General features: G+C 49.2%; 1 protein-coding gene across 1 annotated transcript in view; it reads left to right on the top strand.

Moving 5' to 3' along the window:
• The window catches only part of ASIC2 (acid sensing ion channel subunit 2), a 1,018,759-nt gene that overhangs the window by 121,115 nt on the left and 884,316 nt on the right, over positions 1–13,328 (top strand). The gene's annotated exons all lie outside the window — the stretch shown is intronic.

Genomic DNA, 13,328 nt, shown 5'->3' with positions numbered 1-13,328 from the left:
AAAAATGCAAATATAGGGTGATATTGGACTGCATAAAGGCTGTATTGAACATGTACACACGGCACTATGAGAGCAGGGCAGGGGCACCTAACCCCGCCTAAAGGCTGAGAGGGCTCATCAGGGGACGCTCCTTAATGGGTGGGGAACACTGGTGGCAAGAAGTAGGGAAGGTTCTGCCTCTGGAACTACTCAGTCCCATTGCGGGAGAAGGTACCTGGAAATTTGGGCGTAGAAATAGGCGTCTCTGTGGTCTTGGCTTTGTGTGAAGGAGGGGCAAGAGAGAAGGCTGGGCAGATAACCAGAGGTCAGATTACAGGATGTCTAAAACATGGGCACTGGGTCCTTCAGAGGAGAAGGTGCTGTGGGAATCGAAGTATGAGAATGGCATGTTATTCTAATGACCTTGGACAAGGGCCACGGTGGATGGGTGGGGCCTGGAGGGTATCATGGGTGAAGCGGGCAGGGTTTGGGGACCACCGGAATACAGTGGGTTGAAGGGAATGAGAAGGAAATCTGGGCTGACTTCCAGACTCCTGGCTCAGGGCCAGGCAGGGCTCGTGGTCCAAACAACTGAAATAGGGGACAGAGGGAGGTGGGGAGGTGGTGACCGTGGAGCAAAAGTGGAACCTCTGGAGGATGCCTGCTGCACGCGTTGGGGGAGATGCCTAGCAGAGGGCTGTCCACTTGGGCTCAGGTGTGTGCGGGCTGAGGCAGGATGGTGGGCCCCAGAGCATGTCGAGGGTAGACATGAAGGCTGAGAAGGGGCCCTCAGAGGAGGGGGTGGCTGTGCAAGCGGTGTCACAGGAGCCAGGAGGGAGTGAGCCACGAGGGCAGATGCTATGGGGCCTGGTCACGTGAGGACTGTAAAGAGTGCCTTGGATTTGGCAATTAGAGAGCCCCTGGGTCACTCTGCCCGAGAGGTTTCCATGGAGGGGCGGAGGCAGAAGCCAGGGGCAGAGGGCCCGAGAGCACCAGGCAGGGAGGGACAGAGGCATGCAGGTGAACTTCTCGCTCAAGGGAAGGAGACACGGGTCAGGGAGGAGGGCAGGGCGTGGGGATTCTTCGTCTGTGGGGAGCTCCCACGCGTTTGTGCGTGATGGAGAAGAGGCCATTGGAGAAGGGGGTTGAAGACACAGGGCTGCGGGTGGAGGTGGAGAAGTGGCCGGTGACCCAGATATGTGGCTGTGGAGTCACATGCCAGGTCGAGAGCGTAGTCCTTGCCTTTGGGAGTGGTCTGGAGCCAAAATCTGGTCTGTAGGAAGGAGGAGGCAGTGGGTATGAAAACAGAAGGGGCAATGGTTGTGTGTGTGTGTGTGTGTGTGTGTGTGTGTGTGTGTGTTTATGCTGGGGTCTGTGGGTGTGTGTTTATATGTCTCTATATGTCTGCGTAGGTCTGTGCATGTTTATACGTGTCTGAAGAGGTGCATGTGCCTATATGTTTGTGTGTCTGTGTGTAGACGTCTATATATGCATTTGTGTATGGGTCTGTGTACGTGTGTATTTGTACGTGTCCGTGTGGGTGTGTCTGTATCTGTGTGTCTGTAGATATCCGCGTGTCTCCTGTGTCTGTGTGAGTGTGACTCCGTGTGTACAGTTTTGTGTGTACCTTTGTTTGTGTGTGTACTTGCGCGTGTGTTTCTCTGTGGGTACGTGTGTATGGGTCTGGCTCCGTATGTGTGTGTGTGTGTGTATTTGTGTGTGCTGGAATGAGACCGTATGGCATGTGTCAGAGTTAAAAGGGCCCTGAGATATCTAGGCCAACGTTATCCCAGTTGTACAAGAGAAGGGACCAGCCCCAGAGACAGGGAGGCACTTACTCAAGGTCCGAAGAACACAAGACACGGTTTCCCCGTGAACTTGTACATCTAAAGCTCCCAGGAGAGGGTTGGCTGAGATCTCTTCAGAGGGGGAGGCCAGCAGAGGCCTTGTGGCTTGCTGGCACCATGGAGCCTGGCATTCTTCTCTCTCAGAACTCACTTGGGTTACACAAACACGTTGTCTCCCAGTCTGAACTTGGAGGCTCAGGCCCGGTAGGTCCCAAGTTACCCGGGGGCTTGTTCCTATTTGGCCTGGACCCTGGGAGACGCCCATTCTAACTGGGGCCCCCCAAGCCCAGCCCCCTGCCCACCACCCTGGCAGCTGAGGGCTGACTCCCTGTTGCCCACAAGGTCCCGAAGCAGCCGGGTACCTGGAGCCTCCCCTGCAGCGCTCCTGCTCGAAGCTTGTGTGAGGCGAGCCCTCTCTCCGCAGCGAGCTGGAGCGCGACGATGCCGCCATTACCGCTAACATTTCATTTCCGCCTGCGTATTTCATTTTGCCATCTCATTTGCGGCAAATCAAGGTGATTTATAGGGAGCAAGCCTGCATTTAGTGTGACGTTCTCATCCAAAATGTTAGCCCCCTCATCCAGCCCCACGCGACTGTGCTGACCTCACTCGATGGATGTCCATGGATTTGGAAATAACGGCTGGCGGGTCCAAAGGCCCTGGCTCACCCCAGTGCCCGGATTCCAGTCCTTTCCACTGACGTGGGCAAGAGCTGGTCTAAACTCCTCAAGGTTGTTTCTAAACGGTTAGCCGGAATGCCCCCTGCTGCTATAGAAGCCAGCATGTACTTGGCATCAGCAGTTCGATGGTAGCTTCTGCCCTCAGAGCAGCATCAGCCAATAGAAATATAACGTGAGCTTCATACGTAATTTCAAATTTTCTAATAACTGCATTTAAGAAGGTGAAAAGGAGGAGGTAGAACAAGTCTTAACAATGTATTTTGTAAATATGTCCAAAATCTTATCAACATGTCATAAATATAATTATTAATGAGATATTTAACCTTCTTTTTTGTACTCTTAGAAATCCAATGTGGATCTGGGGCACCTGGGTGGCTCGGTCGGTTAGGCGTCCGACTTCAGTTCAGGTCGTGATCTCGCAGTTCGTGAGTTCGAGCCCCATGTCGGGCTCTGTGCTGGCAGCTCAGAGCCTGGAGCCTGCTTTGGATTCTGTATCTCCCTCTCTCTCTGCCCCTCCCCTGCTTGTGCGGTCTGTCTCTGTCTGTCAAAAATGAATAAACATTAAAAAAAAAGAAATCCAATGTGGATTTTACATTGACAACCCTACTCAATTCGTCAGGGAATCTTTCTGGTGCTCTCGGCCACGTGGAACGAGGTTGTTCTAGATGGTTCTGAGCTGGGGGATCTGGACCTCAGTTTCCCCATATGTGGAGTGAGGGTGATACTCCCCGTTCTTTAGACTTCCCAGAGGTGTTTTTAGGGTCTGTCAAAGTCATATGCCTTTAGCGTTCCCATTTCTAGAGCTCTTCTTCTGAGAAATGGTAAAACAGAATTACAAAATGATAGCCTGTGTTAAATATTTGCATTCAGAGAGTCAGTGTTTCAAACACCCTAAATAGCAACATCTGTTTGTGGACCCTTATGTGGAAATCAAAAGTCTAAATTTGAGGTAAATCTGAATGTGACACCCTGGCCAAATGTTCCTCCTGTTCCCCCTCTCCACAGGCCACTACGGTAGACTCTTCATATTTAAAAACCAAACACGAATGTTCTTTGCAAACTGAAAAGTGTAGTACACATGCGTGAGATGGGTGGGAGAGCTGGGGTCCTTACACTTGGCAAGAAAGCACCAGGGGTGCTGGGGATTTCATTTGGGGTTGACGCTGAGGCCAGGTCTATGCAGTGCTCCACTCAGAGCATTCTGGGGCTTCTGGGAGCCTCCAGCTTGGGGACTTAAGTGTGTATGTGCAGGGAGGGAAGGTCCTCCCTGTAGCAAATTGCTAGGTAGTTGTGACTCCTCTGCATGTGCGTGTGTGTGCGTGCGCGTGTGCGCGCTCACACACACACAGACACGCACACACACACACACGGGTTAAGCTTGTTGATCTCCTTTCTGCCTAATCAAGGCATGGTTTACAGACACTTGCTGCACCCCAGTCATTTGCAGGGAGAGATGACCCTCTTGTCTTAGAATCACTTAGAATCACTCTAAGATTCAGGACAAAGAAGATGAGTGGGTCGCTTCCCTGGGGATCATCTTGTCCCCACTTTAATCTTTACTCTTAACAAGATAAGACTCAGTGCTGTAGAAAGAAGAAGAGACCTGGAATAGATTCCAGTTCAAGGCTTGGCTTACTAATGAATTTCTACTTTATGCTCCTTCGTTTCTCTATTCTGATACTGTGTCAGCTCCATGAGAATAGGAGTCCCGCTTGGCAGTGTCTAGCACATAGCAGGGACCTAAATATTTGGAGATTGATTTAACATTTGCATCTATAAAACAGAGTGAATAGTAACATCTGCCTTAGTTGATTGTTCTGAGAGCCAAACGAGGAAACCACACACACACACACACACACACACACAGCTTCCCCAGCCCTGTCCTTGCTAGAGGAGGAATTAATGGATTGGCTATTTAGAAACTTGCATTCAGAGGAACAGGGTAGTTGGAGACTGAACCAAGATCCTGGGGCAGAGTAATGCAGAGGTGGGGTAAGAATTTAGGTCTTAGACCAGTCTTACCTTTCTTCTCTTGCCTTTGAGTTTACCAACTCATTTCAAGTGTGTGTGTGTGTGTGTGTGTGTGTGTGTGTGTGCATGTTGGGGGGTTCTTCCAATGTGAGAGACACCAAATACCTTTCCATTGGTCATTTATCTAGGACCTTAGTCCTAGCTGGACCTTATCAGCAAACTGTTTTGGGGGTGCTTTTGGCAGCGGCTAGTCACTTCCCCTCTCTAGGCCAGGAGTTTTTTCTCTGGTAGGCTTGAAATTGGATGCCAGATGATGTCTTCTGGCCCTTTGAGAACTACCTGAGTTTAAGTGTAAGCCCTTCAAGCGCCCATCTGGCCCTTTGCAGCGTGGAACACAGCTACCTGCTTATTCTGCCAGAGGGAACGGGCTGTGTGCTAGGCTCGCGGTCCAGAGGAGTGAATTTCCATCCACTTCCTGAGCACATACACCTCCCCCTAGCAGGTAATTTAGCAATAGTGAAGATGCTGAAGCTTGAGTTTGGCCCACGGTACATTCAAAGGCTCCCCCATGGCACTCTTCCTTCAACCTTGGAGTTGCCCTCATTAGGCTGGGGTAGGGGAATGAACTTGAGACTTCGGTTAGGACACTGTAACTCAAGGACCACTTTTGGTGCTGGCCACTCTGACTTTCCCTCGCTGGCCTTCAGCTTGCCTTCCATGGGCCAATGCTGCTTCTCTGGCTATTTCAGAGGGCCCTTAGCATGGTGGTCTCCCACATCATCCCCTCCTTCGGCAAAGCAAAGTCAAACTAGGGTGTGAGGATTGGCTGGTGGCCACTTCCATAGGTGACCTGTTTATCTCTGTAAAAAATCAGCACTGAATGGTCAGCCTCTTTTAGCTGCCAGCAAGAAGCAGAGACCACCCCTGATAAAACAGACCTTGAGTAAATATCAAGTGATTCTTACATTCATTTGCTGAACGAACGAACAAACAAAAACAACTAAAGAGAAACAACCAAACGAAACCCTGCTGATTGAGTTCCTATTATCTGCCAAGTACCGTGAGCTTGACCTCAGTCTTCGCAAGGCTGTCTTCTTCCATCTTTGAAGTCTTGGCGTAGAGGCCAATATCTTAAGAAGGGCTCACATCTATGAAAACCCTGAAAGGTGGGTGGTATTAGCCCCATTTTCAAGGGAGGAGCCTAGAGTCCTAGTAATCCTTTAAAATCAGATTCAGTTATGTCAGCACCTTCCCACTGCACCTCCCATGAATCCACACACTGCGTCCCCTCTCTCGCCGTCTCTCCATGTACGTGGCCCTGCACTTGAGCTTCCTTGGCCCCTGCCAGAGCATCTCACACGCTGAGCTCTTTCCATCCTGTGAACCTGCACGTGCTGAGTCCTCCTCCTGGAAAGCTCTCCCCAGCCCTTCAGCTGGATGGCTCCTTCACAGCCTGAAGATTTCAGCTAAAATGCCATCTCTTTGGAGAGCCCTCTTAGGAGACTCCCAAGTAATCCCCTTCCACAAGTTAATCTTTACCAGGGTACCATTTGCATCTTCACAACACGTTTCAGGATTCAAAATTCGTATTTCGTTGCTGGCTCATTAATTTTTTTCTCGTTTTGGTCTGTTTTCCCCACCTGCCTGTAAGCTCCAGGGGGGTGGAGCCATGACTGTTGATTCACCTAGATGTGCCTGGTGGTTAACACAGTGCATGCGTACGTGGAGAGCAGGCGTGCTTGGAGGGCCCCGGGGATGTAGAGATGACTCAGAAGAAAGTCCTTTCTTTCGAAGAGCTTGTGATCCAATCACGAAGGGACACACAAAGAGATGATCAGTCGAGACCGATCTTTTCTCTGGCAGGTGCAATATGTCATGCCCCAGCATCAGAAGACACAGCTGCTAACTGTGCGGGCATGGGACACTGTGCTGTAGTCTAGGAAGTCTTTCCAGGGGAGGTGATATCTTAGTAACGTCTTGAAGACTAAGTGGGGCTTTACTGGGTCAAGGCTTTCCAGGCAGGGGGATCAGTAGGAGTGAGGCCCAGGAGTGTTGCAAGCCAGCGAGAATGAGGCATTTGGAGGAAGGGGAGTGTCTTCCTGGGATGTGTACACAGGAGCTCTTGGGGCAAATGTCAGGAGATAAGGCAGAAGAAGCGACTTACATTCCTTTTCCTGTGAATGAGAAAACCGAGGTCAAAGAGATTGAATCCCTTGTTCAAAGTCTCACAGCGATTAAGTTGCAGAACTAGGATTCAATCCCAGGACTCCAGGCCTCATTCTTTCATGGATTGAGTGTCTGGTGAACTCACTGGGGCATGATTGCAGAGATCTTCAATGACTTTTGTACTGGAACATTCCTGGCCGAAATCTGCCCCACTGCCATCCCAGTGAGGGAGCTTGGGCAGAAGCCCCAGTGATTGTGCCTTGAACTGTGTTGACCCCCATGGGCATCATGCATTCCTTCTTTTACCCTGTGAGTCGCAAATTCACCAATGTTTACTGAGCCAGACACTACTTTGGGCCCTAAGGCTAGAAAGAAGAAAGACTAGCGAGATGAATGATAGATGACAGCAGTATGTTTGTCTGATATGCACTTTGAAAGTCGCAAGTCATGGGTTGTATGTAGATGTACCAGTTAGTGTCCAGCAAGGAGAAAAACACCGCAAGAGTGTTTGAACAAAAGAGAATGAAAGGAAGAGAATTATTACCTAAAAATAATGAATTGTTAACCAGGTAGCTTAAAGGACAGAGGAATAATGAATTGCTAACCAGGTAGCTTAAAGGAGAGACAGAGAGAGACAGAGAACTAGAAGTTATCCCAGATGTAACAACTACAGGAGGCCACCACCCCTAGGAACTGGGGGAACAGGAAGATGTGGGATAATTAAAGCTTAGAAGCTTGGAGAGGGGACCTAGCAGAGCTGAAAGAGAGAGTACAATGAAAAGTGCTGTCAAGTTGTTGGAAAGAACTGAAACCTGGATCGGACTGATGTCAGTGGACCAGACTACTGCTGTAGGGGTGAGGCGTGAGACCGGGTGAGGCCGGCAGGAAGAGGAAGTGGACAGGACGCCTACAGGAAGTGGACAGGACGCCTACAGGAAGTGGACAGGATGCCTACAGGAAGTGGGCAGGACACCTACAGGAAGTGGACAGGATGCCTACAGGAAGTGGGCAGGACGCCTACAAGAAGTGAGCTGGCACGTGCAATTGCTTCTTCCTCTTCCTCCTTGCATAGCTCCTTCCAGGCTTAATGGAGGTCCAGGGAGCACGGTGAAGATCAGGTCGTCAGGGGCCAACAGAAGGCAGAGTATAGATGGGCAGGTTTGAAGCCGAGAGCCAGTTGTAGACAAAAATAGAGACCCAGAATCTTGAAGGGGCTAGAGGAGGAGGCTCCCTGACGTGTGACATCCCTTTCAGAAGGCTGTGAGTGGGACTGAGTCAGAGAAAGAGAAAATGGCAGGAGCCGGGGAACATGTTGAAGAGTGGGGGGCGGGGGCAGGGTGAGGCAGGAGACATGGACAAGGAGTAGGCAGAGGAGAGTGTCCCTCTGTTATGCTCTGGGTGTCAAGCCTCAAGGGTTAGTTAGGACATGAGGACTGGGCTTTGCAGCAAGGGTGGGAAAATGACCTAATTCATACACTTGCCCAATTTTATTTTCCCAATTGTCCCGTGAATGTGGCAATATTGTCTCCATTTTACAAATGAGGAAGTTAGCACTCAGAGAAAATTTCCTTGCCAGGGCTGCACCGCCCCAGCGGGAGCCCTTGGTATTGTCACCTCTGGGAACAGAGTGGCCTTGTGACGGTGGGGGGGGGGGGGGGGGTTGGCCAGCATGGCCCTAGCTAGCAGTCCTGCTCTGAGGCCAAGGTAGTTATGAGGAGTGTGGAGTCCTCTGGCACATCCCGGATCTCCTTTGTTTCTCCAGCGTTTTTGAGCTTGTACATAAAAAGTTGAAATCACACAGACAGACCAGCCCTTCCAGGGAGCACTGTTTGAAACCTCATGTCAACGAGCCCCATTTCCTTTGCATTGCTTCAGTCTTCTGGGATGCTTGCATCAAACGGGTCGGTGTTGGCATCAGTGAACTTTCCCAGTAGCTGTAGGGTCACCAGTTTCCCAACCCCCAAATCCAGTGGGAGTCTGGAGCCAGGAGACTGCCCTACCCCCTTCTGGTGGGCTCAGGGTCAGGAAGACCACTACATCTTGAGGCCACTGGGTCTTGAGGGCCAGCTACTGATTCCTCAGCTTGCTTGGGAGTTGGCAAAATTCACTCTTCGGTGCTTGTTATAGCTAATTTCACACTTTGCTGTCACTTGTTATTAGGCGAGAAAAAAATACAGGCCCGCTAGCAAATCCTCATTTAAGGGGAAATAAAAAACGCATCGGCTCTGGCATCACTTAGGGAAAGAGGCAATTACTGAGGGGAGACTGCTGAGTGTAACTCGTGACTTAGGGGTCCAAGGATGGGATGGGGCTTTGGCCCCACAGCATGGCGTGACTTCCAGTGGTTTACTTTGGCCCCATCCAGGTGACACCACACAGTGTCCGAAAGGACACGCATCATTCCAGGTGGGTGACATCTGAAAGAACATCTATCCAGTCCCATGACTAATCCATTGGTAATTTACTACGTGGCTCTTCTTACCATTTGGGAAATGTATCCACAGGTCCCTGCCGACAGTTGACACATACTGAGCCATTTACAAGCAGTTACAGTAGTTTCAGGCCTGCGGGGGCACAGAGCCCTGGGGCTGGAGCATCAGACAACGTTGTAATAGCTCAGGTTGGCCCCTTCATTGGATGAGGCACCCACAAAGCAGGAGAGAGCTAAGTCTAATATGATAAATGCCCTAAGTATAGGGCACTCTTCTGGGCTCTAGAGATACAGAGACTAATAAGGCACATTCACTGCTCTCTGGGGTCCCCTAATCTGGTTGGAGAGACAGGTCACATATAGAAAAGGATCAATCACCGCAGAAGGCAGATACGTGCCAGGTGAGAGGCAGAGACACGAAGTCCCTCTAGAACCGAAAAGGCCCATGCAGAGCATCAGTCGGACTCCATCACTTCCAGAGGAGGAGACCGAGGGTCAGAGAAGGGTATGACGTGGCCAGAATAAATGGCAAGTGAGGTTAGGACTGATGAGACTGAAACAGCATGGTTCTGTCCTCTCCCGTTTCCATGATACCAGACACATCCAGATGTGTTCTATCAATTTCTCTAAGTTTTGCCAACCACATTTTATACAGGCAGGACGTGTGGTTCGGGGAGGCTCAGTGACTTGCTGAATCTTCACAGCTATCAAGCAGAACTGGAGCTTGAACTCAGAGTCGGTTGAACTCCGGAGCCCATGCTTTTGCCTCCGTGTCTTGCTCATGGCTCTGGAGATCAAGGAGATCCTCAAAGAGAAGGTGATGCTTGTAATGGCCCTTTAAAGAGAGAAAAACAGCCGACATGTAGCGTGGAGCAAAGGGACTGGCAGTGGCATTCAAGTGTGGGGAGGTGGGGACAATGGGCATGCACTAGCCACTTGCAGGGAAACTGTCTTTGGGCTCTGGCTTTTGAACTCTTTTCCACGGACTTGAGGCGCTTTTTTTTTAAATGGCCACCTAACTAAATCGTTATCCTAGACATGAGCCAAAAAGTCGAAACTATACATGGAGAACCTCCTTGTGACCCAGCCTGTTATTAGAGGGATGGCCGCTAACCTACCCGAGAAATTTCATCCCCGACTTAACTCTCAAGCTCCCTGTATTCAAATGGTAGGGACCAGGGAACACCTGGGGTGCTGGGAGATGGGTGTCCTGAGGGGCTAAGATTAGTCCAGGAATTTTCTTTAAGCCAGTAGGTTTCAAACTTGGCCATGTTATGGAATCACGTGGGGACATTTAGAAAATACCGATGTTCAAGGGATTCACTCCAGGGGTTCAGGACTGAGATGCAGATTTTAGTACATGGCCGAGGTTTAAAACCTCTGCTCTCGTTTATACCCCTCCTGTGAGTTAACCAGGCAGCTTTCTGTCTCACTTGTACACGTAGCTTGGCCTTCCTGAAACCTATCAGCTCCCAGGTTTTCTGACTCTGATCATTCATTTATTCATCAAAATTCAACTATACAGTTATTATACCCCAAAACCTAAACAGTGAGAATATAGTCAGTGATGTGCTAGTAAATATTTAACAAGTTACTTTCTGGGAGGAAACCAAGTCCTGATTTGTAATGTTTTTCCATTTCCCCATTGTAAATATCCCCATCATGACTGGTTTCAATAAGTCATTGAACTTGGAAGAAATGCACGTAATTGGCTCTAGCGAACCAGTGTGAGCCGGTTCGCGCACGTTCCTGGGTAGAGCCATAACCAGCATTCACCCCACATCCTTAAGGTAGGCATAGCCCAGTGGGGAGAAGGCATTATCCCACAGCAGAAATCCCAAATAAGTAGTGCTGGAGGGGCGGAAGTAAATTCAGCCTGGCAGGGTCAGGAAAGCTGAGTTTCAATGAATAAATAGTCGGCCAGAGACTATTAGACCTTAGAAATCAATTTCCTCAGTTGCCCCCCTCCCTTTGTTTTTCTCTAAATCCCCATGATGTCATTGACAGAGCATCAGACCAGGCTGAGCTAACTGGCGTTTCACACTCAGAAGACATCAGTTCTGCCCAAGAGGAGAGAAGTCACAATTTAGTTAGTCCGTGAGGCATTAGATCAGTAATATGCATCATTCTGTTACATTGTGCGCCCTCGGTTCTGAACAACTGACTCCGCCCAACTCTATCACTGTAGGCAATGAGAAACAGGCCCGGAGACCCAAATGGAGTGCTGGATGGTACAGAGGGGCAACAGGTAGTCAGGACCCCCACCTGTGTTCTCACTCTCCCGCCACCGGGCCGGTCTTAAAGATCAAACACCTCTTGGACAACATTTTATTAATATATTAATGAGGAACACCAGTTCATTCGCTTCCAACAAAAAGTTCTGTGCAGAAAGGAAATCCAATCTCACGTCTAAATTGCTCCTAATAAGCCCACGATTGGCAGCCCCAGTGATGATCCTCTCAGGCTATAATTGTGTGAAAAATGGACGCGTTCCCATAACCAAAAGGAAAGACCAAATCTGCGCCCACAGGGTGGTAGTTGATAATCTTGTTAAGTTATTAAGGAAATTAGCAGAACTTCCTGCCTTGGTTGGCAGGGAATGTCAGGTGAGGCTATTTTTGGGAACATTGGGGAAACCAGCAGTCCGTGAACTAAAGAATCCTTCCCTGCTGGACTGTCATCCCCCGGAGGCCGGACTCCATGGGCTGGTTCTGAGCGCCACACTTGTGGGCTCTTGCCAAGGGCATGGCAGACCCTTATTCCATGCAAAGGATGTGGTGGCCCACTGAGGGTCACTTTAGGAGTGTGTGTGTGTGTGTGTGTGTGTGTGTGTGTGTGCGTGCGCGTGTGCATGTGTGCATGTGCTGATGGCGTTATGGACCCTATAGGATCTGGAGTCATTGATTCATTCGAGAGGCAGATGGTGTCTTACAGCATTCAGTGAGGAATCAGGAACTCTGGACTCTGTCCTGGCTGTCCACACCTAGGTGACCTTGTGTGAATCACTTCCCCTCTCGGTGCCTTTTCCTTATCAGGAAAGCGGAAAGAGGGGTTTGAATTAGCTGAACCTATAAGGCTCCTTCCAGGTCCATCATTCTGGTCTTTGCAGTGGCTGCTTGAGATTCAGTTAATAGGGACACGATATTTTTCCTCTATGTTGACACCCGGCCTCATATCCATGAACTCATAAGGCGCAGTTGGATGTTTTTGTTTTAGGGGCCAGCCTTGGTCAACTGCATCACAGAGGACCCATGTGGCTTAAAGGCTGTTCGAGTTGGAATCTAGGGGACCCTACACTGGCAGACCTGGATTCTTGTATCTCCCTCCTCATTTTACCATGATGACCTAGAAATTTGGGGTTAGGGTTTTTGGTTTTGTTCCTCGTCTTTGAACCATCATTTTTGAATTAATAATTAAGTGAATACTGTTATTCATGGTTAATTTATTTGAAAAATGATTATGCGTGTTTAATGCTTTGGGAGAGATCTTAGTGTTCTGGCTATTTCCGCATAAAATCCTCTCGGCAAAATTAATCACTCCCTCCTCGGTGTACCCTCAGTCCTCGTGGCTCAGGCCTCTGGTGTAAGTCTTCTCACATTGCCCTTTGTTTGGTTTTGTACATGTCTGTCCCCTCCAAGACACCGTGAGTCCTCCCAAGGCAGGAACCGAGCCTTATTCATCTCAGGGTCCCCATTTCCACTGCGTCTGGCTCATAAATGTTTGTACAACTGAATAGAGTTGTTCTCCTTATGGGAAAACAGAAGTAGCCGACTAGCTGAAAATTTATCTTTGGTGCCTGTCAGTCTCTGACAGGACATTTTCTTCCAAAAGGTAATTGATCTCACCTTATGCTCATGCCTCAGCCTTCCACTTCAGTTCAGTGCTTTTGGAATCTACAATATTAGTTCTGAGGTTGACCTCACGACTCCTTTCCATTTGCTTGATCAACGTTAAAAAAAAAAAAAAAAAAGTATTGTAGACCTAACAGTTTACGAGTTGCCAGACGATGTTGCCTGCCTCTGTCCTTAAAGCAACCTGTATTAAAAAAAAAAAAAAAAAAAAAAAAAAAAAAAAAAGCAACCTGTATTTGTCTTGTCTTTTTTGCAGATGAGGAAATAGAGGCTCAAAGAGGTCCTAATACTTAGCTAGTCTCACAGCTAGTGAGCGGCAGGGCTGGGGATTTGAACACAGGTCTGTCTGGCTCTTTTGGCCAAATGCTGTTGCTTCTCTGGATGTCCAGATGTAACTTTATTA

This window comes from Panthera onca, chromosome E1, assembly GCF_046562875.1.
Source record: "Panthera onca isolate mPanOnc1 chromosome E1, mPanOnc1 haplotype 2, whole genome shotgun sequence".
Lineage (NCBI taxonomy): Eukaryota > Metazoa > Chordata > Mammalia > Carnivora > Felidae > Panthera > Panthera onca.
Note: the sequence above shows the minus strand (reverse complement) of the source record. Positions and strands in the feature narration are given on the sequence as shown.